Source organism: Pholcus phalangioides, unplaced genomic scaffold (genome assembly GCF_987345545.1).
Source record: "Pholcus phalangioides strain wild (caught in Gottingen) unplaced genomic scaffold, Ppha-v1.0 ptg000017l_1, whole genome shotgun sequence".
In the NCBI taxonomy this organism is placed as follows: domain Eukaryota; kingdom Metazoa; phylum Arthropoda; class Arachnida; order Araneae; family Pholcidae; genus Pholcus; species Pholcus phalangioides.
Window position 1 is genome coordinate 11122764 of NW_028301610.1, and position 24541 is coordinate 11147304.

Sequence of the window (24541 nt, forward strand, 5' to 3'; positions counted from 1 at the left end):
AATGTCTTTTTTTCGAGTTTATATTATTCTTATTTATTTCTTAATTTTTTTTGTTATTTATTGTATAAAAGAAAATTAATTAGGAAGAAACTTGATTAATGACCAGAAGTTCATCCCAAATCACGTTATTTTCTTATTATTATGAACAATGATGAAGTAATGAATAAAATTTTTTGGAATGTTTTTCAAATATATTTATTTGAAAGAAAAATATACTTAGATTCATTAAATGATTTATAATGAGGGTAAATTTAAACATATATTCTGTAATATATTTTATATATTCTGTAATATTAATATATATATTAAAACGTTTAAAAAATAATATTTCGACTTTTTTATACTGTTTTTTATTATTCATTAAAAATATTTGGTTTTTTGTAAATATTTATTTATTTTTATAATATTTGTTTTTGTAGTGTTCAATAATTTTTTATATTAAAATCATTTACCATGGTTCAGAATTTTCTCACTAAATTTATCTTTTAAATTAAATTTACTGAAATTCATTAGTCGTCTCAGCATTTATGCTGTATTTTTAAGGAAAATTTAATCAAATTTCGTAAATTTTTTATTCAACTTTTATTTAAATTTTTATCAACTTTCTGAGATATGTTTACATATAAAAAGTTATTACTTACTGTTATATGTATTAATTTTATTACTTAGTATAAAATAATAGAATTTATATAATTATGATATTTTTATATTTATTCAATGATATTACTGTACAGTAATAATTGATTATAAGGATTTATTTTACTTTATCTCTTTAAACAATATCCCTTGAACAGTAAAAAAATTCATATATTTAGACTTTTATTATAATATTTTTTAATATTTATTAAAAATATTTGCTTTTTTATAATATTTATTTTTGTACAATGTTCATAATTTTTTTGTATTAAAACCATTGTGGTTCAGAATTTTCTCACTAAATTGTAACTTTAAATTAATTTAATTGAATTTCAATAATCACCCTTTAAACTCATATCATTATTATTGTTTTATTAAATAATTTGGTTACTTAAAATTATTGTTTTATTAATTAATTTGGTTACTTAAAATTATTGTTTTATTAATTAATTTGGTTACTGTATCATAATGTTGATTGATCTCGATTCTTAACTTTTGATTTCGTGAAATGATTTAAATAATAATCCTCTTTTAAAAAGTTTATCATGATTCTATGGTGTTTCATTAACTCATTTTGTTACTGTGTATCATAATAGTTATTATATATGTAATGTATTATTATGTGTAAATGGGGATTATATAACTAATATATATATATATATAAACACATCGTAAATTCAAATTTAAATCAAAAAACTTTGAATAAATAATGGAATTAGTACTTTTTTGATCCCAATTGTTAATCACAATTATTTACTTTTTTTTGCGATGACAAAACTGATTAATTTCCTTTAGCCTAATATTGTTATTATTACCATTATTATCATAAATATTTTTATAGTATTTTTGGAAGAATTTTTTGATTACTCTTTAGTAATATAATTGAACGAGCAAAATACTAAAATAATTGATTCTTTTCTGTAAGTTTGTATGTTCTATGATAATATTTTTAATTCATGCTAAATGTAGAAAAATAAGTTCATATAATATATAATGATAAATTGGTAATTAAAATTTACTTTTAATAGAATAATCTTCATTCTTGAAAACTCTAAAAAATAAAAATAATAATAAATAAATAAAAACTGATATTATTAGTACATTATAGTACACGATTATAATACATAATACATAATGGTGATTTATAATATATCATAATCATAAATAATCATAATAATCATAAATATTTTAACAGTATTTTTCGGAAGAATTTCTTGACTATACTTAAATAATATAATCAAAGGCGAAATGCACTAAACTCATATCCAGCTTAAATTATTTATTCTTTTCTACAAGTTCGTATATACCATGAAAATTTTTTAATTCATGTTAAATGTTGAGAAATATATTGACATAATATATAATAATAAAATTGGTAATTAAAATTTACTACTTTTAATAGAATATTCTTCATGCTTGAAAAGTCTAAAAAATATACAAAATTAAACTAGCGAAATACCACAAATTTTACTATCTTTTTAGAAATTTGTATATGCTATGGTAATTTTTTTAATTCATGCTGAGAAATATATTGATATAATATATAATGATAACAATTAATTAAAATTTATTTTTAATACAATATTTTTTATACATATTTGAAAAGTAAAAATAAATACACATAAATAAAAACTGATTATAATGTCAGTCATGTTATATTTTAAGAAATTAGTGCCTGATTGTGATTTCATTTATAAATATTGAAAATAATTTTTAGAATAAATTACTGTATTTAAAAAATGTAAGAAATGCATATTTTTTTAATTTTTTTGCCAGGGAAAATTTTTGTTGCTACCGACTCCCTGTAGATGTCGCTTCTTGACAAAATAAATGTTCTCGCTAGAAAAACAGCATCGCGGGGATAACAGTATCTGTATTTCAGTCCCGAAATATCTCGCAATCAGTGTTAACCGAAAATAATTATAGCAATTATTTTGTTATTAATTATTTATAATTTATGGCTTAATAATTTAATATCAAATTTTAATTAAATTTAATTCTATATTTCGCTTTTATATTCATTAAGCTGAAAAAAAATATGTAATTTATTTTTATTTTAGATTTTAATAACATTCAGTTAGTCATTTATTACTTGTCCGAATTTCTGGACGTTTAAAGACCTACTAGCCATTGACTCTCTCTGCATAAATTTTGAATATTTGTGAGTTAATTTTGAGTTTAATTGGTCATTTAGTACTTATCCGAATTTAGATTTTTATCTCTGGATGTTCCGAGTCGTATTAGCTGTTGGTTCATTGTACGAGTTCCTACCGTTTTGTAGACGTTCCGAGTTCAATTGGTCATTTATCACCGGTTAAGAATATCAACCGTTTTGTAGACGTTCCGAGTTCAATTGGTCATTTATTACCCGTTAAGAATATCAACCGTTTTATTGACGTTCCGAGTTCGATTGGTCATTTATTACCCGTCAAAATATCAACCATTTTGTAGATGTTCCGAGTTCTATTAGTCATCGACTCTCTGTCCGAATTTAGAACGTGTTTAAGACGTTCCGAGTTCAATCGGTCATTAATTTCCTGTCGGGATATCGACCGTTTTCTGGACATTCCCGGCTCTGTTGGTCATTGTTTCTCTTTCCGAATCCCCGCCATGTTTAAGACGCTCTGAACTCGATTGATCATTTATTACCAATCCGAATATTGATCGTTTTCTGGACGTTCCGAGTTCTGTTACCTATTGTTTTTCTTTACGAATTCCAACCGTGATTAAGATATACCGAACTTGATTGGTCATTTATTACTTGTCCGAATATCGACAGATTTCTAGACGTTTAAAGTTCTATAAGCCATTGAAATGCTCTGCATAAATTTTGAACATGTGCGAGGCGTTTCGAGTTCAATTAGTCATTAATTAATCATCCGAATATTGACGGTTTTCTGGACGTTCCAAGCTCTCTTAACCATTGTTTCCACGTCCGAATTCTAACCATGTTTGAGACGTTTCGAGATTCTGGTTGGTCATTTATTACCTATACGGATATCTCGATAGTTTTGTAGACGTTCCAAGTTGTATTAGCTGTTAATTTTCTGTACGAGTTCCAACCACAGGTTCCTAGTTCAAGTGATCATTTATTACTTGTCCGAACATCAAATGACCATTTATTACTTGTCCGAACATCAAATGACCATTTATTACTTGTCCGAACATCAAATGATTTCTAGACGTTTCACGTTCTATTAGTCATTAGTTCTTTGCATATATTTTGAACATGTGTGAGACGTCCCGAGTTCAATTGGTCATTTATTACCCGTCCGAATATCAACCGTTGTATACATGTTCCGAGTTATGTTACCTATTGGTTCTCTATTCGATTTCAAACCATGCTAATATACGGTTCATACAACATCCATACATAAAATAAAAACTCCTCCTACTCAGGGACACCTTTACCAGACACGTGGCCCGGTACAAAAAGACTAGAGAGGCCAGAGTTGTTCTAATAATTTTGGGGTCCCTTAGTCCAGATTTTATATATTCCGTGGGAAAGGGAAATCGGCATCCAAAAATTCATACATTATTACAAAAATATACAGGAATGCTGGAGAACATCTATATAAAAAAATATAGACACAATTAAACGTAAATTAACAAAAAAAAATTAATGAAAATTTTGAACTGAACAAAATTTTAAATTGATGAAAGAAATAATTTAAAGCTAATTAAAATTAGGACCATTAAAATTAAAGAAACAATTCCAGAATTGGTGGAAATTCAGAATTTACGAAAGAAACAATTCCGAATAACAAGACTAATATGAACAGAATTCTAGAATTGATTAAATTGATTAATTGATTCAGAATTCCAGAATTAATTAAATTGATTAATTGATTCAGAATTCCAGAATTGATTAAATTGATTAATTGATTCAGAATTCCAGAATTGATTAAATTGATTAATTGATTCAGAATTCCAGAATTGATTAAATTGATTAATTGATTCAGAATTCCAGAATTGATTAAATTGATTAATTGATTCAGAATTCCAGAATTGATTAAATTGATTAATTGATTCAGAATTCCAGAATTGATTAAATTGATTAATTGATTCAGAATTCCAGAATGGTTGAAAATTCAGAATTCCAGAATGGATGAAAATTCGGAATTGCAGAATTGAGAAAAATTCAAAATTTCTTCAAGAAATTATTATTACCATAAGTGCGGGGCACCTAAAAACGCGGGGCCCGGTGCGACACCCCTAAGGGCGGATCTGCTTACACTTTCAATCCCAAAAATCATATTTCACATAGTGGACATTCCAACAATCGTAAAAAAGAAATTCCTCGAATTCCTCAAATTTTTTTGATTGTATACAAACGCATCCATAACGCAATAATAACGAATACATCACGTATTTTATCTCAGTAATAGAAAAATAGAGATTGGAAGGAAAGGTTAAAAAACACAAATGTTGAAAATACGTGCTTATATATATATATAGTTTTACGTTCATTTCTTTTATATTTCATACATTCCAGAGGAAATGGGAAACAAATTTACTTTTTTGGCAAAACAAGGGAAATTGTATTGTTCTCTCTCGGTCAACTCTTACATGCGTGCATGACCAAATTTCTGTTCAGAGATGGGGAAAAGATAAATAAATTTAATGATGCAAGGTTGAATTAAATTTTGTGCAATACACCAAAAATAAATAAATAAAATACTAGCATTTTCCCTACATTTGGAAATAAATGTTATGTATGTAGATGTAGTTTTCTGTATTTTTTCATTGGTAAATTTGATAGATACTAAAAAATTATCGCTTTTATTCCGGATTGTGCATAATATCCACATGTGTCATTGGTAAGTTTTATTGAATAGGCCTACTAAAATAATTATCACTTTTACCTGCAATTATGCACAATACCGAAGTGTCACTGGTAAATTTGATAAATGCTAAAAAAAAATTGATAACTTGATCAAATGATACGTAATATCGGGGTACGATAGTGAAATTTGTAAAATTAGAGTTCATTATATACAGTTAAAGTCGTATAATTTTTTAAATAAGAGTTCATATTATAGCAAGGTCCGATTGTGGAATTCGTTGAATAGAAGTTATTTCGGGGATGCTCGGAAAAATTCATCCGGTTCAGACTCTAGCTTACAAGTACGGTCATCTAAATCAGTGCTTTTTTTTACATTTTTCTCAAAATAAAATTCAGAATTCCGGAATTGATGAAAATTCAGAATTCTGGAATTGATGAAAATTCCAGAATGAATGACAATTTAGAATTCCAGAACGAGTGAAAATTCAGAATTTCAGAACGAGTGAAAATTCAGAATTTCAGAATGAATGAAAATTCAAAATTTATGAAAAAAAAAATTACCATAAGTACGGCCCCCTAAAAACGCAAGGCCCGGTGCGACCGCACCTGTCTCAAACCCCTAAGAGCGGCTCTGCTTCTACTATTGAATCCCAAAATCAGACTTCACATAGTGGACATTCCAACAATCGTAAAAAACAAAAATCCTCGAATTCCTCAAATTCTTTTGATTATACACAAACACATCCATAACGTAATAATAACGTATACATCACGTATTTTATCTCAATAATAGAAAAATAGAGATTGGAAGAAAAGAGAGGTTAAAAAAAAACAAAAAACACAAATGTTGAAAATACGTGCTTATATCGTTACGTTCATTTCTTTTATATTTACATATATTCCAGAGGAAATGGGAAACAAATTTACTTTTTTTTTTGGCAAAACAGGTGAAATTGTATTGTTCTCTCTCGGTCAACTCTTACACGCGTGCATGACCAAACTTCTGTTCAGAGATGGGAAAAATAATATATAAATAAAATAAAAAAAATGTAATGGTGCAAGGCTGAATTCAATTTCGTGCAATACACCAAAAAATAAATAAAATAAAAAAATCCCCAATCCTAGCATTTTCCCTACATTTGGAAAGAAATGTTATGTATGTAGACTTGTAGATTTTTTTTGTATTTTTTCGCCCATCGTCTCTCTCTTTCTCAATGCTATATCCTTTTTTTTTGGGGGGTTTTTTCCCGTGTTTATGCAACGGAATATAAAAATAAAATCACAAAAAAAGAGAGAAATTCTTCTCTATTTGCTATCGAATTCGCCATCAAAAACACAGATTTTGATTTTTGAAGCTTTGAATCGTTTTCTTCACATTCTTCTCGCCGACTCCTCTCCTTTTTCCCACAGTACTATACCATCTTATAACAATAAAGCGAAACAGAGAAAAATCCCTATTTCCCCCCCCCCTCCTCTCTGTACCTTATTCCCTCTCCCCTCACAAAGCAGCGAGAAATGAAAAACGGGAGAAAAAAAAAATGAAAAAAAAATTTTTTTTTTTTTTTTTTTTTTGGAAAAAATCCTCATCAGAAAGACATTCGAATGGGGGAAAATATAAGGAAAAAATAGGAAAGGGATAAAGGCAAGATCGAAATACTTAGGGTTACCGGGAATGAAGATTTTTCGCGCCGAGTTTGGCGAGGAAATTTAGAAAAAAAAAAAATTTTTTTTTCTTCCAAATTTCATTGATTTTGAAACTTTTTGAAATTTTATTTATGATGTCTCACAACTCTCTCTGACCGTAAGATGATGTCTCACGACTGGAATTATCTGACCATTGGTCAGCCGTGTGTGAGACGTCATAAATAAAATTTAAAAATCCATAAATTTCCAAACAACAAAAATTTATATTCATATTTTCATTTATCACGTGTCAAAAAATGCCAAAAAAACTACAGCAATTAGTATTTCTATCGTAGGATAATAGTCAGTGTAATTCCCGATAAAAATAAGGGAATTATCTGGCCATTGGTCAGCCGTGAGACATCATAAATAAAGTTTCAAAAAATTTAAAAATCCAATTCCAGACAAATTTCACATTCGTATTTTCATTTATCACATCTCAAAAAAGCCAAAGAAACTATAGCAATTAATATTTGTATCGCAATGTAATGGTCAGTCTGTAATTCCCGCTAATTACCAATAAAAATAGGGGGGTGAAACGTCATAAATAAAATTGAAAAAGTTTCAAAATTCATAAAATTCCAAACAAAAATATTTATATTCGTAATTTTAATTTGTCACGTCAAACAATTCCAAGAAAACTATAACAATTAATATTTCTATAGCAGGATAATCGTCAGTCTGTAATTCCCGCCAATTACCGATAAGAATACGTGAATTATTTGGCCATTGGTCAGCTGTGAGACGTCAGAAAGAAAATTTCCACTACGTTTCGTATACCATAAAGTTTGAAGAGAAATTCCAAACTTAATAAAATTTGTAAAAGTATTTCGAACTTGATGGAATTTGAATAAAAATTTCATTTATATTTAGAATCCACTCTAGAAACTTTTTGGCATTTTTTGACACGCGATGAATGAAAATATGAATATAAATTTTATTGTTTGGAATTTTATGGGTTTTGAAACTTTTTGAAATTTTATTTATAACGTCTCATGGTTGACCAATGGTCAGAAAATTATCGTATTTTTATCGGTAACTAGCGGGAATTTTACAGACTGATTGTTATCCTGCAATATAAATATTAATTGCAGTTTTTCTGGCATGTGATTAATGAAAGTATGCATATAGAATTTTGTGTCTTAGGGTGGTATTACACTGTAAAAGTTTTGTAAAAGTGATTTGATGAAACTTGAAAAATACAACCAATAAACTGATCGGTTGGATTGGCTTGAATGTAACGTATCAGCTTATTCGTTGTATTTTTCAAGTTTTATTCAAGCACTTTTATAAAACTTTTATAGTGTAATACCGGCCTTAGACTGGGATTACATTAAAAGCTTGATAAAAGATCTTTGCAACATTTGGAAAAAAAAACCCAACCAATTTAGCCTTTTGGTAACCAAAACGCATATTGGTTGTATTTTCAAGTTTTATAAAAGAGATTTTATCAAACTTTTATGGTATAATCCCGGCTTAATCAAGATTTTATCTATTTTTAGATAACAAATATAAATCAAGGCAAACTGTATATTTCACCCTTATATATATACAGTCGACGCTCGTTATAACGACTTCACGTTACAGCTGTCATTCCATTACAACGACCGGTAGGATAAGTCCCAAATATTTTCACACAACGAATAACCTATATGTTTTTCCTTTCGACATAACGACCTTCCTATATAACGTCTATTTTCAACGGGAAGATGGGGTCGTTATAACGAGCATCGACTGTATAAATCCATTTTAACTAATTAAAAAAATCCACTATAATTAATTAATATGCTGTGCTGATGTATTGTTTCAATTAAAAATATGCTAACATTTACATTCATATTTCCTATATAAAAAAAATCAATACATTTTTATGAGGGTGAACCATAGAGAGGGTTAACAGACGCAATTTAATTAAATTAAGAAAATTTAAATTGATAATAATTTGCAAAATTTTGATGATGAAAATTTTTGACTTCAGTTGGAGGTGAAGAATGAATGCATCAGAATGTTTGAATGAACGGGACACAAAAGTGACCATCCAGCCAAATTGGCGAATAATTCTCCATTGTAGAGTTTGAACGAGCTCCCATAATAACGCGTTTGCCAATTGTTGCCCTTCGTGTCGGTGTGGCAGTCGGGGATTGGTCAGTAAGGGACACACACCCACCATCTGCGGCCCCCATTTTCTATCTCCCCCCCAACCACACACGGCCATCGATAACATTGTTCGCAAAATAAACTCTCCTCTCGGTCGGTATTTCGGCAACTGAAGCGCAATCCATTTTATTTTCACATTTTTTTTTTTTGCATTTTGGAAAGTATGTGTTTTGCCTCTTGAACCTCAGATTTCAAACCTCATCATATATCATCTCTCAAAAGATTTAGGTTAACACCATCCGACGTCCACGGATTTCGACGCAAGTCCGGGGTTTTATGTTCGAATCCAAGAATTGAACGCAGTTAATGATCTTTATACTACTATAAATCTTCACCAAATTACAGTATTCTGGACAGGGCTTAACCTGCATGTTTCGGTTTACGTGGTAAATTGGTTATTATGCAACTTTCTCTCGGTTAATTTCATAAATTTATCACTCTCACTTGTACGGTGATTATACATAATATCCAAGAGTCGTTAGTAAATTTGATTAAAAAAAAACGAAAATATATTACTTCGATTATACATCCTTATATACCTTCGATTATGCATAATACCCACGTGTCTTACCTCAAGTTTACCCATTGGTAAACTTGATAAAAAATTATCGGTTCTACCGGCGATTATGTTTAATACCCATGCGTAATTAGTAAATTTTATAAATACGAAAAAATATCCCTTTTACCGGCTGTTATGCATAGTACCCATGTGTCATTGGTAAATTTGATAGATACTAAAAACATTATCGCTTTAACCAGCGATTATGCATAATACACACATGCGTCATTGGTAAATTTGATAAATACAAGAAATTATCGCTTTTACTGGCGATTATTCCCAGGGCTTGAACTAGGGGGGGGGGGGGCAATGGGGCACAACTGCCCTGGGCGGCAAACATAAGGACGAGGCAAAGTTTTAGGAAAGAAAAATAATACCATGATAAAATCATCGAAAATTTTGCAGTTCCCTCCCACTAGAATCCTAGTTACGGCACTGATTATGCATAATACCCATGCATCATTGCTGAATTTGATTGATACTAAAAAAAATCACTTTTACCGGTGATTATGCACAATACCCAAGGGTCGCTGGTAAATTTGATAAATGCTAAAAAAAAATGATAATTTGATAAAATGATACGTAATATCGAGGTACGATCGTGAAATAGTATAACCCTCATCCTAGATCGAGACCCTTTCTACTTATCGAATTGAATTTAATCAAAACTAAATTTATAACCAACTAAAGTTTTATAAATAAGATCGATCTCTGGAACCCTGGACCAGGCATGGATCCAGAAGGTAGGTGGTTATCCCTCCCGAAAGCCGAATTAAATGTGAATAATAGGTCTGTGTGAAATATGGGACGATCCAGAACGAACCTACAATCGGAACTTCCGACACATCACCCAGTGCCTGCGTCGTGGCTTTATGCATGTCCGTGTTTCACCATCATGGGACCCCGGGCAAAATGATGTTCTAGGGCCCCCATACTTGGCTGAAGAGAAGCAACAGCTTACATTTTTAAAAACCATAGTACCAGATCCCATCATGTAGGTGCTCCCCCCCCCCCCCCATCTGAAGCGGATTATAGTCGGTTGTTGAGTCCCCGGTCGCAATAGTTGTTGCTCGTTGAGGCCCCATTCTTCTTCTTAAATTAGAAAAAAAGTGTAAAGTTTGGGTTCTTCGGGGTCCTTCAGAAGTCGGGGGCCCCGGTTGCGCCCGCCGTTGAATCCGCCTCTGCCCCCATGTATATGAAACCCCTTGCCATGCCGACATGGGCCAGTGGATTAAGACGGCCATGGTTCTGTGGACAGCTCTGTTGGGTGGTGTGTGTGAACACTTTTTTCTACAATATTTCACTGGGAAGCTAAATTGTGTGCTAAATCACAGTGCGCCGTCTCAAAGCATAGGCCCGGCCGGGGGTTTATGTGCCGAGGGAGCCCCATGAAAATGTAATTTAGTTTAAATTTTCGAAAGTGAACGTCTCACCAGGTAGGTCACCTCAAAAAAATCACTTTGCCTGAGGGCCCAGGGTGCTCTTGAGACGGCCCTGTTAAAAGCTCTAATTCTTCACAGCTCTCTGTGGCTCCCCTTTCATCTAATTTTTACCCCTGGTCCCCTTAGAACATCCCAGGACAAAAGAGGGGCCACATGGCCCTACGTTGAGAACCACTAACGTAAATAATAAATCTTTTCACGGCGAGGGGAACCGATTTATCATATTTACCCATGCGAAATGGCGAGTAGGCATAATAACCGGCAAAGGCGATGAATTTAGCAGGCCTACGATTTATCATATTTATACCAATGAGACACTTGGGTATTATGCATATAATCGCCGGTAAAATATTTTTTTTTTCAAACCGAAGAAAATTCAAAGATAAAGAAAATTTTGAATTCATGAAAGAAATAATGTCAAAACTAATGAAAACTTGGGTATAATGATCTAAGAACTAATGAAAATTTAGAATTGAGGAATTAACAATGAGAAATAATTGAAAGATATATAATTCCAGCACCAATGGAAATTCAAAATTAGTGGAAGAAAAAAAATCAGAATTGATGAAAATTCGAAACTGATGAAAGATAAAATATCAGAATTGATGAAAATTCAAAACTGATGAAAGATAAAATATCAGAATTGATGAAAATTCAAAACTGATGAAAGATAAAATATCAGAATTGATGAAAATTCAAAACTGATGAATGAAAATTCAAAAATAATGAATGAAAATTCAAAAATAATGAATGAAAATTCAAAAATAATGAATGAAAATTCAAAAATAATGAATGAAAATTCAAAAATAATGAATGAAAAATATCGGAATTGATGAAAATTGAAAACTGATGAATGAAAAATATGTTGTGAGATATGCGTAATCGCCGGTAAAAAAATTAATTATTTTTTTAGTATTCATTAAATCCACCAACGACACTGGAATGCATAACCGCCAGAAAAAGCGATAAATTCAGGGTAACTTATCAAACATACCAAAATAGTCGGCGATTATGCATAATAACCAGATTTATCACATTTTACCATAACATACAAAAATCCTTAACATTCTCACCCGTTAGTTCAAACAGGTAGGCCTATTCGATCAAATCCTTCAAGGATGATCTTAAAAAACCGGATTTCTTGTTCAATGGGGGGAAAAAAATGGGGTCCCTAACCCCTGTGGTTCCGCTTTCTCATCATCGGGGTACCAACAAAAGGGGGCCCAGTTTTTTTGCAACAATACAAGGAGAGTTCCGTCTCGAAATCCTGTCCCCGGTTGCAAACAGGTGTAAAATCGAACCTTAAAGGTAAGCAAAAAAACTCCAAGGATGGTTCAATATCCATGACACTTTGAAAGGGTTCAGAGTTCAAACCAGAACAGTGACCTTGGGGGAATCGATTGAATGAGAAAATGTGAATTTTAATTTAAGTGCAAAATTTTTTCCGAAATTATTTTTGCAATTTTGATTTCAATTTTTCGAAATTATCACTAAATATATTCGAATTAAAAGGTTCCCGTGTCAAATCAAAATTTGTAATTTGGTCAAAGAATCAATATAGACTAACCATTCGAAGAACACGGACCACAACCAGAAGCGTTTTTAGAGGGGGCTTGTTCCCCACCCATAGCCCCGGGAGGCAAATTGGAGAAATGAGTGATAAAGAGAGCTGGGGACTAGGTGGGGGAGTGACCAAACGAGTGACCTCAAGTGTGGGCAAGCATGTGAGTGACCAGAACAGTTTGTATGCATGTGAAAACCAAAAAAGGGATTTGGAGTACGAAGTACAAGATCAGTGAGTGATCAAAAAAATAACCTAGGGAGCAGGGGAACCTGGCCAGTGAATGACAAAAAGAGTGACCTAGCGATCAATGAACCAAGTCAGTGATTGAACAAAAGAATAACTTAGGTGTAAGCATAGAAATGATTAAAAGAGTGACCAAGAGAGTGAGGGATCAGGTCAGTGAACAACGTAAAGAGTGGCCGAGAAATCCTGCAAGCATGCGAGTGACCTCGAAAAGAGTCGACGAAACCAGTGTGCAAGCATATGAATGACCAAAAAAGTATCTATGCATATGAATGACCAAAACAGTGTGCAAGCATATGAATGACCAAAAAAGTGTGTATGCATATGAATGACCAAAACAGTGTGCAAGCATATGAATGACCAAAACAGTGTGTATGCATATGAATGACCAAAACAGTGTGTAAGCATGTGAAAACCAAAAGAGTGTTTTGAAATTAGAAGAACCAGATTAGTGAGTGACCAAAAGAGTGACCTAGAGCATGTGTAAGCATGGGATTGACCTAGAAAATGCGTAAGTATAGACCGGAGCGCTTTTCGTCGTTCACTACAAAAACGTGACCAAAGAAATGACCAAGAAAGTGTTCAAGCATAAGAGTGACCAAAAGAGTGACTTGGAGACCGAGTTTTATTTACAGCATCAGAGGCTAAGCGAGTTATAGCACAGGGTGGCAAATTTGAGGAATGCGTGGCCAAAAAAATTAGACTAAAATGGGAGAAGGACAGCGAAATTTGTTTATAGCCCGCAATTGGCGAAACCATAAGTCCGCCTCTGACCACAACACATCAAAATATTTCTTAAGCAAATGCAGTCAAACTTGGTTATAACGACCTCGGTTGTAACGACACCTCGGCTATAACGACATTATGTGGAGACTGCAACTGATTCCCATAAAGAAGGATGCTAATGGACCTTGCTTATATCGTCAACGAAAAGTAACCACCTAAGATATAATGACAAATTTTTCGTCAATTTTGTTTCCGTTTCAATGATGTTTTCCCAAGAAATTCCTAAGAGCTATTAGAGCTAAGATTAGAGCTATTTTGAGCTGAGGAATGTTCGTCTGTTGCTCTATTTATACCTAACGTTTATAAAAAGATATCTCCGACTTGCTCATTGACATGACCAGTATATATATATATATATATACTGGTCATGTCAATGAGCAAGTATATATATATATATATATATATACATCTTATGAAAATGTCCCGTTTTTTTCGCCGAAGCTTGGTTCAATTCCTAATATCTACATCTACTAGAATAAAGAATAGGTTCCGAACCTGTCGGTGCTCGCCTTTAGTTTTATATAGGAGATTTTGATTTACAAATCAATTCCGACAGTGCTCGGACCCACGCCAAAAATTACCGTGAGTGCTCGAGCACCCACGGCTCCGGCGCCACTGCGTTCATAAACTTATAATAAATATCGAAACATATCATATTTAAATTTTCTAAAAAAATATATCTAAAGATATTCAGTTTATATCCAAAATACATAAAAAAAAATGAAATAAAAATTCCTTAAAAATTAAATAGGTATGTTCATTTTATTAAGAGAGGAGAAGAATGTCACACACGTTTTTCGACATAAATGAATTTTTTTATGAAAAATCTTGAAAAGAATGGCATGTATTCTTTGACCAAGGGAAATGTAATTTTTTTAGTATACCCCAAAAAATGCATGACATATTATCATTGACATTTGGATTACTTCAACTTTATGATTACCAAGTGCGCGTTTGAATTTTTTTAAACATTTTTTGTGTTATTTGGCAGTAAACTATCCAGTGATTAGGATTCCACAGATTTATCGGGAGAATCACATTAATCCTACAGCTAAATAAAACTCACCAATATGGCAACTTCGAACACAAACATTACTTGAAAAGAGTAGTACAGAATATATTGAAGCATATTAGATTTAAATTTTCTAAAAAATCTGTATCCGAAAGAACTTCACTTTATGTTCAGAAATACAATCGGGTTTAAGTTCTTACAACTCCTCGGAGAGATAAATAAAAATTCCTCAAAATTGAAATATATTCATTTTATTAAAGTAGGGAAGAATGTCATACACATTTGTGTGTTGCGACGTATATAATTTTTTTTTACGAAAAACCTTGAAAAGAATGGCATGTATTCTTTGGTCTCTCATAGAAAATATAATTTTTTGAAAACCAAAAAATAAAATCGATTACTTCAACTAAAATAAGGAATATCAAGTGCGAGTCTAAGATTCTTTGAATTCCTGAAATTTTTTGCTTTATTGGGCAATAAATTATGAATGATGATTTATTTTTTTTGTAATTATTTGAAATAAAATTTGAAATGTCTTTGTTGAAAAAAAATTATCCAGCAATCAGAATTTCTTAGATCTAACAAGAATCACGATACTAAATAAAACTTACCAATGGCAATTTCCAACACAAACATTAATCAATATTCTCTCTATAACCACTCGTAAAAGAATAGGTTTACTATCCCCATTATTACATATATATCCGCGTATAAAACCATTTATAAATTTATACAAAACATCGAAGCATATTAAATTTAAATTTTCTAAAAAATATATATCCGAAAGAACTTCACTTTATGGTAAAAAAAAATCATGTGTTTAAATTCTTATTTCTCGAAAAAATTAGAATTCCTCAGAAATGAAATATATTCGTTTTATTTAGGGAGGGAAGAATGTCATACACATTCTTCGTAATATCGACGTATATAAAATTTTTTTATGAAAAATCTTGAAAGAATGGTATGTATTCTTTATGTGTGGTCCAAGGGAATATAATTTATTTTATATACCCCTCAAAAAAACAAATAAATACATGACAAATTGTCATAGAAATTTCGATCACTTCAACTTTATGATTACCAAATTGCGCGTCTGAAATTCTTTGAATTCTTAGTATTTTTCGAATTTTCTCTTCTTATTGGTTAGTAAATTATCTAGTGATCCGAGTTTCACAGATTTATCGGGAATCAAGGCACTAATCCAAGAGATAAATAAAACTCAGGAAACGGCTAAATAAAACTTACCAACACAAAAATATTCATCAAAATTTCCTCTGTAACCACTCATAAAAGAGTAGGCCTACTACCCCGCTTATTACATATATCCACGTATAAAACCATTTATAAATTTTTACAAAATATCGAAACATGTTAGATTTAAAATTTCTAAAAAAAAAAATACATTTAAAAGAACTTCACTTTACGGTCAAAAATGTATCGCGTTTAAATACTTACTTCCCGAAAAAATATTACAAAAAATTCCTCAAAAATGAAATATATTCATTTTATTAAGGGAGGGGAAGAATGTCATACACATTTTTTTCGACATATATAATTTTTTTTATGAAAAATCTTGAAAAGAATGGCATGTATTCTTTGGTCCAAGGGAATATAATTTTTTTTATACCCCAAAAAAAAAAAAAGTACATGACAAATTATCATAGACATTTCGATTACTTCAACTTTATGATTACCAAGTGCGCGTCTGAAATTCTTCGAATTCTTGAAATTTTCTTTTTTTTAGGGAAAAACATATACGTTTCCGGAAATTTTTTTTTTCCGGATATTTTATATTTGTGTATTTGTTTCTGTCGTGGAGTAATTCATGAATGATTCATCTGGATACGCAAGCATGGCATCCAGTTTTTTTTAAGCTGAAAGTTCTACCACAAAACGATCCGTCCAAAAGATCGAAAATTTTTTATTCAGAGCTTGGCCACTAGGGAAATGAACAAATGTACCATTTTTACGGAATGGTCTCCTGCTGTTTATCTTCACGTAAAAAAAACCAAAATAAACAACCCCACAAAAAAGTATATGTTCCAGTCCAAATCTCTTTTCCTGTTTTTATACAAATTTTATGAAAATATATATATATATATATATATATATATATAAAATTCCTTCTATACAAATATGTATCCCCCGCTATAATCTTTGCCGAGTTCTCTTCTCGTGTTTCTTATTCTGTCAAGGGAGAATTTCGTATTTTTCCAAGAGATATCAAGTTTTTTTTTTACCCTTAAAAGAGAAGAAAAATTTATTTTTTTTATTATTATTGTTATTATGAGTTCAAGGAGGTATAGCGATAGTGTGTAGAGAGATCGAAAAAGAGAGCGATATTATTTGAATAATAATGGAAAAAGAAATGAAAAAAAAAAAAAAAGAATGGTATTTTTACTATATTATGTCAGTTTAACCCTTCTCTCCCTTTTTATGTATCAATTATGTATAAAAAAGAGAATCGCGAGGAATTTCAGGAATTTCGTATGAAGCACAAGGAGGAGGAGGAGAAGAATTTCAATTGGGATGAAGATATATAAAATTTATACAGATATTTGAATTTTTTTTCTTCTTTTTTTTTTTTGAAAAATTTCTATTGGTATATTTGAGGTTTTTTTGTGAAGAGAAATGAAGTTTAAGACTTCAAGCTGTCTTTCGGGCATTTCCCAAATTCCATCCTTGTAAAATTGATAAAAATTCCATTCATATGGCTTCCGATGTAGTTGTATGCGTTCTTAACCTATGGGTCGCAATTCAAACTTCGGTCGCAGGGACTTCCGAGATGGGTCGTTCAAATCCACGAAGAGCCAGTGGCTCTTGAGCTATGAGTCACGACCGTGGCCACACAAGGGAGGGGCTGACAGGGCTCCCGCCTGGTTGCCAGAGATGATTCATGTTTTTTTTTTTTTTTTTTTCACACTATAAATTTACTATTTCTGGGCCCTAGAAAACTCTGGCTTTGAAGACAGCGAAAGATCCCAGTCTAGGGGCAGTGCTGCATGATGTGGGGGAAATGATCACGACGTAAACTTAATTCTCAGAAGGTTCCGAAATGGGTCACAATAGTCAGGGATTCTTGAGCTATGGGTCACGACCCAAACTTGATTCCGCAGGAGCTTCCTAGATGAATCGTACACATATACTCATAGTCCTGTTTATTATTGCACTTATTGTGTCACTGGTTTCACTAATTTTTAAAAAAAATAGTCCCGTGGGTCGCGAAGCTGATCTTTTTACGGATTTTGGGTCACGACTGAGAATGGTTAAGAATTCCTGAGCTATGCAGTACATCAGCGATGATTTTCCATATGAATAATTTGAAAAATAGAGAAATAAATGGCGCACTGTGGGATCAGTATTTCTGTATTTTAGAAGCATGTCACACGCTGAATACCGATCAATATAATTTGTTTACTATTAAATTTCACCAAATCGAACTATATTTTTAGGAGCATTCAGACTCTTAATTTTTTAGTGGTCAGTTTTAATTTGATTTTCACCTTAAAGACATCAGCATGAATTCTGATTTTCATCTTTCAGACCAGTGGCTTTGAACTAAGTCTGCTGATCCCCTGAGGGTCAGGAAGGATTTCAGGGGTTCTTTGAAATTTCTATGAAAAACTATTCACTTATTATTTTTGTATTCCAGTAGAACCACTTGATAACGGACACCCTGTTCACCGAAAATTTTGTCCGCTAGCGAGAAGTGTCCAGGGTAGTAAAATACATTGAAGCCATGGTTTTATACACAGATATATGTAATAATGACAGGACTCTTTTACGAGTGGTTACAGAGAGAATTTTGATCTATGTTTTTGTTGGATATTGTCATTGGTAAGTTTTGTTTAACTGTAGGATTTTAGTGTCTTGATTCCCGATAAATCTGGAATTCGAATCACTGGGTAGTGTTAACACTACCCAGGTAAACATACCTGGTCCTTCCTCTAAAAGGCCAAGATTAAATAAAAGAGCAGTAGACAGGTGCTTACTGGATATGGATGAAAACAGGAAAGTGGACGAAGAAAAGACAGGAATAGAAGTTAACGAAGAAAACTTTGATGAGAGTAAGATAGATAATGAGAAATTAAGAGCATATCAAAAGAAAATAAAAGATGAGGGAAGTGAAATAAACGACCAATTGAATAAATTAATAATTGAAATTCAGCAAGCACAAGCAATTAAACGTTTTAGTGATACTTATAAGGTAATAATAGAAGAACTATTTCCTGCTCTGGAAAATATAGATGGGATGCAGAGTGAAAATATAAGCTATTTTGAGCAGATGTGTAAACTCAATCTGTTGAGGATTGTCTCACCTATTATCAAGGATGAGAATTTCAGAGATCTTCTGTTTAACAACCCAGAAAAATTGATTAAAAACCAGAGTCTATTAGAAAATGTCTTTGCAAGTGTTGAAAATCTTATTTCCGACAAATATAAGCAGCAACAATTGCAATATGAAGATTTTGAAAATTTAGAAAATCAAATAAATGAAAAAATTTCAAGTGAAAGTGCAGAAATAAACAGTATTGTCGATCAAGATATAGGCAAAATTGATTTCTCAAATTATGTCTTTGAGTCTGTAAGACTGAGTTTATCAATGGATCAGGATACTTCAGTATCCTGTTATGTCTATGACAATTATATATGACCCTATATGACAATTATTATTTGTCTTATTGGGTAGTGTTTACTACCCAATAAGACAAAAATTTGAAAAAAAATCTGGAATTCAAAGAATTTCCGACGCGCACTTAGTAATTATAAAGTTGAAGTAATCGAAATGTAAAATAATGGATGTTTTGGGTATAAAAAAGGTTATATTCCTTTGGACCAAAGAATACATGCCATTATTTTCAAGATTTTTCATTAAAAGAAATTATATATATGTAGAAAAAAATGTGTATGACATTCTTCGCTCGCTTAAATACAATGAATACACTTCATTTTTGAGGAATTTTTATTTCACTTTTTGTGAGAAAAATAAGAATTTTTGAACACGATGTATTTTGACCATAAAGTGAAGTTCTTATAAAGAATATTATAATAATAATCTAATATTCAGATATATTCAGATTAAGACATAACTTATTAAAGCCCAATAAAAATTAAGACATAATTTTTTAGAAAAGTTTTCTAAAAGATTATGAGTTCATGTTTTTATAAAATTGAAATAAACTTTTTCCGTATTTTGCATACATTTATAAATGGTTTTACGCATACATGTATACAATAATGGGGCCAGTACTCTTTTATGAGTGGTTACAGGGAGAATTTTTGTCAATGTTTGTGTTTGGTTAGCCGTATTTTGAGTTTTATTTAGCTGTAGGATTAGCGTATCTTGACTCGATGACTATTAACAATTTGGATCACTGTATAGTAGAGATCGGTATGAAATAACTTGGATAATCTGCAGGCCCTATGTATCCCAATATAAATAGAGCAGTTTCTCAAACTTGTTGTTCCGTCGCACCCTTCATTAGATTTTTTTTTTCTCTCATCGCCACCAACTTAAGTGAACCCATAAGGTCCTACATTATATCTGTAGCTTCTATCGTTCCCCTGGACCATTCCATCACCCCCCAGGGGGCGATATTGCCCACTTTGGGAAACACTGAAATAGATTATCTATAACCCCGACTATAAATTTGTGCATCAGCTGGGATTTGTTTATAACAATTTTCTGTGTAATTTATACTTGATGTAATCATATTTCATCGAAAATTTCATACAGGAAATTGTGTTCCTAAATACCAGATATCGCCAATTGCAGCCAAAAAAAGAAAATTCAGCAAATTTGCTAATTATTGATAAAGTTGCAGAGAATTATCATCAAAATTGTTGCATTAGGTGAGCGAAATCACCAGTTGGTGCTGTGAAATTACTGAAAAATTACCAGTGGGTGAGAAGTAAAGGATTAATATAGAAATCGTAGTGAATTGAAATGTAGTTCACGAAGCAAAACGTTGCACATGATAAATTTCTGAGATGAACATTTATAAATTATAGCTATAATTATACCGTAATATAATTTTCTAATTTATAAAAATATTATCTCCATTCACGATTTCAGTAAATATTATAAATTCAAATAAGCTTCGTCAGGGATGCACAACCTTCGGCCCGCGAAAGGTGTTCCGGCATAAAAAGTATCAGTAATATGAAAGCTGACCATATTTACTTCATAAAACTACGGGAAAACAGGGTCTATACGGGCCATCGCCGATTATCGCCAAAATAATACTCAACGGTAAGTAGAGTTGCCAATTATAGTCCAAAAATTTGTCAAAGACGGAGAGTTTCTAATTATAGCCAAAAAAAAATTGCCAAAGGTGAGTGAAATTGCTAACTAGTCGTTAAAATTTCTGAAGAATTGCCAGTGACGGGAAATAAAGGTTTACCGCAACTCAAAACTGATTAAAATATAGTTCAAACACTAAAAAAACGTTTTTGTGAAATGAATATATTTATCTGAAATTATGATTATTAGAGTGGTAATTATCACCATATAATTATAATCTCATTCTTTGTTTATTTCAGTACAAAATACAAATTTCAAGTAAGATTTGTTGAAAAACGGGACATGCAGTAAAGTCAAGACGGCCTAAATTACGGGAATGTTCCTTAAAATACGGATGATCAATCAATGACCAAATGGCTAGCTGATATCGGCATTCTAAGTTTACAGTTTCAATTAAATCTGAATTAAATAAATGATGTGATTTATTAATGCATAATAATGTCTTTTAATGACAATATAGAACATATTTATGACAATTATCGATTATCATGGTCATTCAATGGTCAATTTTCCATTATCCGGGGATCAAATTAAAACCTACATCTCAAAATTGATTCTCACAGAAAATTTATATATGTAGGCATCTATATCTCCTAGCTATAAGCGCAATTTGTCATTGACAAACTAATAACACCTTCCGGACATAAATTTTTTTAATTATTTATTAATTGTTTATTCATTCATTAACATTATAATTCTCTCCATTTTATAAAAGCATATACATATTTTTCGTTAGAGAAACATTACAATACTATTCAATAATTATTCATCACCCCACATGGTAATTAATTAAAAAATCACTAATCAACCATGATTCCTATTATACATAACTATATACAGTAATTAATTTCTACAATATGTTATAGTTAATCTTTTTTTTTAACGTGAAACCACTTCATGAAGGTAAACATAATTAATGAAAATAATTAGGGTTTTTCTAAAATCCTCTTATATTTGCAAAACTAATACCTTAATTAAATTTGTTATTTACAATGACATTTTTTTTTATCTAAGCATGCTTCTCTACGGGTTAGGATGAAAATAACGCATGATGATGAGAATTTTCCCACGGATAAATAAATGAATTTTCTCACAAAATTGCAATTTCGAAATTCCGAACACAATATGCATTTAAGCCTAAAAATATTTCAGTCCAATAAATAAGAAATCGTGTTTATTGCCCCCCTCTTTTCGCCCCCGTCTCGGACGGAGAACAGCAATCAATGGAAAGTCCACTTAGTGAACAGAGGTGGGGGGCTATACCCCCGCCCCATATACCTAAAACACACACACCACCCCCAGACTCTTCCCCCTCCCCATCACTACAATCATTATACTCCTCCGTACACTGTACGTATATTGATATACATACACATTTATACAAACGCTTGCCGCCGGCGCAGTAACGCGCAAGCGCGCGCGTTGATTTCTCCCCAATACCGTGTAGCAAAAGCAAAATGGAAGGTGGTTGGTCGCGTCCAGGGACGCGGAGAGGGGGTCGACAGTATAAGAACGATGTAAGAGCCCGACGAGGGGTGGTGGAGGCGTTCGAAAAGGACGCGGAAAACGGGAGAAAAGTCAGAGAGAAAAGCCTTCTTATAAAGCATGCGAGAGTAGTCTCCAGCTCCAGTCTGTAGTGACCACTAGGGGTCAGTATTGAGCTACAGCGTGTGTTTCTCCTCTTTCTCCTCGGTTGCAGAGCGCAGTGCTGTGCTTGTAGTACACTACTACCATGTGGAGATAGAAATATCGACCATTCGCTGTTGAGGACACAGAGAGTGAGGAGGACACCTACAGTTAGAGAGAGAGAGAGAGAGGGTTTTTATAAGATCTTACCTTTTTCCGTTCGGTTGTTGTAGTGGAGATTTTCCTTTTAGACCATGAAAGAACGCGTTTTAAAAGGGCTTTGAATTTGAATCTTTTTTTGGATTGTTATTATTTTTTTAACAAGGACGCGTGATTTGGACCGTGCGTCCATGTTTAGAGCATCTACTGATTGAACGGGTAAAATGAAGAAGGGCGCTTCTCTTTTAGCTTTTCCACGCAGCTGCTTTTCTTCTCCTCTGGAAAACGTTTTCTTTTGCTCATTACGCATGGCAAAGGGTGTTAAGATAAAAGCAGTGGAGTAGTCAAGAGAGAGAGCAAAGAGGGTAAGAGAGCGAGAGCAGGAGAGAGCGGCAAGAACTGGCTCTCTCAGAAGCCAGTTACGAGCGGGATTCCTGATGATGATGCTCCTTTTTATATATTTTTATTTTTATTTTTTTATACACCCGGTATACATTCCTCCCTAGCATTTTTTTTATTATTATTACTATTACGGAAAAACCCCTTAAATTAGGAGGTTGCAATTTTTTTTTTTCTTTTCGGTTTGGCGCTAATGAGTTGACGTCGATGCGACGATAAAAGGCGTTCGATGGTTTTTTTGGCGATAATGAAGATAATGTGAAAAAATGCGTGTACTTTTTGGTTCCCTTTTGGCATGATTTTTATACATTTTGTGGTAGCCAAGTTTGTCTTTATGGGAGGTGTAATTAATTTATATGGATGCAGGTAGAAAGTAGAATAGTTGTCGCAATTAATTGAAGAGTCATTGTCGATTAAAGCGTTGGTTATGAATGTCAAGTTCAATGGTTGTGGGAATTTTTATTGCTCCTGATAATGACGAGATATTTCCGGATATTGTCTATAGTTTTGTACTTATTATGGAATTTTGGGACTTTTAAGTAGTTTTAAAATTAGTTTGATGAGTGGTTACCAACCCTTATGTGTCTAGGGCTACATAATGTATGGCCGCAGGTGTCTAAATTTATTGTCGAAAATGGCTACTTAATCAACTGCATGACGTGGAATTTTTTTTAATAGTCTCAGTGGCATTGACGAGATATCTCGCCATCTTAAATGTCTTTTATTTTAGCAATGGCGAGCCCAGATACAGTCAAAGTCGGTCGTAACGTCACCTCGGCTATAACGTCAATAATTGGTCTAGACCGATTAACATTGGCAATAATGTTTATGAACCTTGTTTATAACGTTGAAGTAACCACCTCGGATGTAACGACAAATTTTCCGTCTTTTTTTTTCGTTCCAATGATGTTTTCCCAAGAAATTCTTAAGAATAGAGCTGATGGCATTCAGGGAATGTTTTTCTGTTGTTGTATTTATACCTAACGTTGGAAAAACAGATTTATTTCATGTTTAACGCTGCGACTTGCTCGTTGGCATGACTGCTTATATGAAAGATTTCCGTATCTCTACCTTATAGACTTTTTATAAAAATGTCCCGTTTTTCAACGAAGCTTGCTTCAATTCCTGATTTAGGTGATTCTTAATTTTCCCTAATAATGTGTAGCTCTAATAAAGATGATTTGA

At 32.2% G+C, this 24541-nt stretch overlaps 1 long non-coding RNA gene across 2 annotated transcripts in view; it reads right to left on the reverse strand.

The window, feature by feature from the left end:
* Positions 1-24541, reverse strand: part of LOC149072369 (uncharacterized) — a 214464-nt gene that overhangs the window by 122424 nt on the left and 67499 nt on the right. Inside the window, exon 1 of one of the 2 annotated variants that reach the window (XR_016194408.1) lies at positions 23009-23222. The exons of the other annotated variant lie outside the window; for it this stretch is intronic. This is a non-coding gene — a long non-coding RNA (uncharacterized LOC149072369). Of the gene's footprint in view, positions 1-23008; positions 23223-24541 lie in introns of those variants that run through there. 2 annotated transcript variants of the gene reach the window in all.